This window comes from Equus przewalskii, chromosome 18, assembly GCF_037783145.1.
Source record: "Equus przewalskii isolate Varuska chromosome 18, EquPr2, whole genome shotgun sequence".
NCBI classification, from domain to species: Eukaryota; Metazoa; Chordata; class Mammalia; order Perissodactyla; family Equidae; genus Equus; species Equus przewalskii.
In genome coordinates, this window is record NC_091848.1 from 32387360 (window position 1) to 32391068 (window position 3709).

A 3709-nucleotide genomic window follows, 5' to 3' on the forward strand; every position below is an offset into this window, starting at 1 on the left:
CTTGAAGAGCATTACATGATAGCTGGTTACCCGTGTACTTTATCGTTTGCTTGAAGAAATAACATGAGCCTTGACTCCTGGACACATGCTGCCCTTGGCCCCTGGGAGGGCTCTGGGCAGCAGGAGGCATCCAGTCTGAGGTCAATGGACATCATGACCATCAGCCAGGCTGGCTGAGACAGTGGCCTCTTCATCCTGCTCTCCCACTCCCAGGCCTCTGAGCCACTCCCCTGCCCCTTGGAATAGGTCACATTGTGTTTTTGATTAAATTTTATTTATTTTTTTGTAATAGGTAATACATTTTCATGGTTTAAAATTTAAAAGGTCCAAAAGGTATGAATGGAAGTTCTCTCTCCTATCCCTTAATCCCACCACTCATTCCCCCTCTCCTACTAACTGATGTTACCAGATGTATCTGTTATACATACAATACAGGCAAATGTGTATCCATTTTCTTCTCTCCTTTTTTTATACAAATGTCAGCATACCATATCCACTGTTCTATATCTTTTCTGTTTTCTTTTTACTGAGCATACGTATCTTCAAGTTTATGGGCTGGGGTTAAATGTACCCCCTTCTGCTCTATAACACTTCTGGTCCATGCCTGAGTCCTGTCCTATGTGCCCAGAATGCAGTGTAGATGAAATCTTCAGTCAGTGCTCATTAAACAAATAATCCCCACATAGGTATTAAGAAAGCATTGCAGGTGTGTTTTTTTTTCTCTTTTTTTGCTGAGGAAGATTCGCCCTGAGCTAACAGCCTCTGCCAACCTTCCTTTTTTGTGTGTGAGCTGCCGCCACCACAACATGGCCACTGACAGACGAGCGGTGTAGGTCTGCGCCCGGGAACTGAACCCAGGCCACTGAAGCAGAGAGTGCCGAACTTAACCACTAGGTCACCAGGGCTGGCTCACAGATACATCCTTGTTTGCGTTTCCCATGAACATTTTCCAAGAATTCAAGAGACTTTGCACCAATCTTTGGGGGACATGACCCCTGCTTTATAAGGAAAATAACCCTCCAGGAATTGAAATGATTTATTCAAACCAAGTTGCTGCTCCATTCCAGCCACTCTGGTTTTGTGCTTTGGAGGCATTAGAATTGAGCTGCTGAGAAAGGAGACACTTGGCTGAGCTTTCTCAATAATAATTTCCATATACACAGACACGCTAGGAGGGGAGCACGCTGTCGATGTAATGTCGTCCCGGGACTCAACTTTCTGCTTCCACCTTGAACTGAACAGAACAGGCACCTGATCATTTTTTTAAACCTTTCTTTTAGCCTCCCTGGCTGCAAAGCAGTGATAATTCAACGTGCTATTAGGATTTTAAGTGCTCCAAGGTATTAAGCACCTAGCATTAAACAGCACAAAACTATGTTAAAAAAAAAATACCAATTCGCAAAGTGCTAAGAATGACACTCTGTCTTTGCCTGAGTATATATTGTAAGAAATGGAAAAGCTGGCCTCTGGGGGGCTGTCTGCAGAGCCCCAGAGTCTAGAAACGTTCCATGATATATGTTCAATAACTTAGTTATACTGGAGAAAAGATCTACAACAGACATAGTTGTAGGGCATTCATGACAAATGGTTCTTCGCAAATTGAAGCTGATTATTTCTCTCCTTTGCATTCCCAAAGAGGTGGTCCCTGCTTTTAAACACGGTTCCTTTCTGCAAACTCCATCTTAAAGGGAAATCCTACTTTAATTGTCTGGTTAAGGGCCTCTCTCTTTAAACACATTCGATCTCATGAGGGAACTGAATGGAGAGAAGTGACGGGAAGGAGGAAGAGGTATTTTCAGGCCGTGTCCAACAAGAGTGGCAGAAACTGAGGCCCACTTCGAATGCTGCTCTGTGAAGAGAATGCAGTTTATTGTAACACACAACTGGTGCAGTTATTGAATTATGTAGATGGCCATTGAAATAAAAAAGAAATGCCCCTTGAGACACAGAGGAAAGCACTGAGGCACCCCTAGGAGATTTAGAAAGTGGTTGCCCCAGGAAAGCCTGGTCCGCCACCCCTCAGCTTTCTCCTCCCGTCCCCAGGGCCCTTCTTCCACGTACACATCTTGGTCCAGTGTAAGCAACCACCTTTCCGTGCCTCAGTTTCCTTCACAAGCAAGTGGCCTTGCAGTAGTCCAAGGAGGAGGGATAAAACGTCAGGAAAGGCCTGTGGGTCTCCTGGGGAGGAAGAGATCACATCCACCCAATGGTGCAGAGCCTGGAGACCAGGGGAAGGTAGGGCCTCCCCTCCAGGCCTGAAGGACCAGGAGCATTGGAGACCAGAAAACCAGAAAGCAGCTAATTAAGAAGTTAGCCATGGGGGCCAGCCCTATGGCCTAGTGGGTAAGTTTGGCCTGCTCTGCTTCAGTGGCCCGGGTTCGGATCCTTGGCACAGACATACATCACTCGACAGCAGCCATGCTATGGTGGCGACCCACACACAAAATAGAGGAAGACTGGCACAGATGTTAGCTTGGGGTGAATCTTCCTCACCAAAAAAAAAGAAGAAGAAGAAGTTAGCCACAGGGCCAAAGCAGTCTATATTTGCCCCCTATTCCTTGTCTACCATTGTAAATATTAAATTTAAACATGTAAGGGCTTGCCCTTTGAACTGATGGACGGCTTAGACTCCCAGCAGAACAAATCTGGGGATAAAGCAGTGAACTCTCTCCCTGGAGTGGAGGGTACATGCAGACATGGGCTGGGGATCTCCCCCAAGGGGTGGGGAGGGGGGGCTGGAATGAAGCCACTGGAGCCTACCTGGAAGGAGGTGCTCACTGGTCCCAGACCCAGTGGCGAGCACCGTGCAGGGGCATCTCTGGAGTTGGGCTTGTGTCCTCGTAGGTAAGCTGGCATAGTTGTCTCTAGGGAAAGTGCCAGAGTGGCCTAGCTCAGAGCAAGGTGCCGATTTCACTTGCCTGGCATCATCTTCAGGAGAGAGTGATCTGGCAGATAGCATCTCTCCCCACAACTTGGCAGGTCTGGTTCTGTGTGGGAGATGAAGAGCTCTCCCAACAGGTGAGCACTCCCAGGTGAGCCAGCACACAGAGCTCCTTGTCTTCTCTGCAGACAGAGGGAAACTAGTGTCCACAGGAGACTCCTACACAACTACACACCATTCGTTGCTTCTCTCAACACACATGGACTGTATGGCAATCTCATCGATGTTGACCCAATATCCATCCCCACCTCTTCCTTAGCAGCAGATCTCAATTTTATTCAAAGTGGCAATGGAGTGGCCAATGAGATGCAAGCAAAAGTCATTGGGTGGGTCTTCAAGGGGACTGACAGTGGAAGGGACCATGTTGACCTGGGACCTTCCCCTTCTCTGGCTCTGGAGTGCAGAAGTGATGGCTAGAACTTAAATGGTCATCCTGGTCCATGATGCCCGAGGAAGTCATGCCCTAGGGATGGCTGAGGAAAAATCTAGAAGGAGCTCTAGTTCCCAATGATTGGAGGACTGGAGCTTATCTGCAGACATTCATTAGATGAGCAAATAAACTCCCAATTTAACGAAATCACTGTGATTTGGACCCTGTTACTAGTGGCCAAACAAAATTCCTAACTGATACAGGCTGACTCAGACAGCAGTGAGCTCCTCACCACAGAGATGTGCAAACGTCAGCTGTGGGGTCCGTGGGGTAAGGGGGCTGGTGGGGGTGAGTGGACGGGGAAGAGCAGAGTGCTGCCCTGGAAGCCTTCTGTATTT

General features: G+C 47.7%; 1 long non-coding RNA gene across 1 annotated transcript; it reads right to left on the bottom strand.

Moving 5' to 3' along the window:
• Positions 1 to 257: 257 nt before the first annotated feature.
• Positions 258 to 3056, bottom strand: LOC103560653 (uncharacterized). The gene is made up of 3 exons (XR_547257.2): positions 2761 to 3056; positions 2062 to 2178; positions 258 to 1849 (listed from the first exon to the last, which is right to left on the bottom strand). It is a non-coding gene; the product is annotated as an uncharacterized lncRNA (long non-coding RNA).
• Between the last annotated feature and the right edge of the window lie 653 nt (positions 3057 to 3709).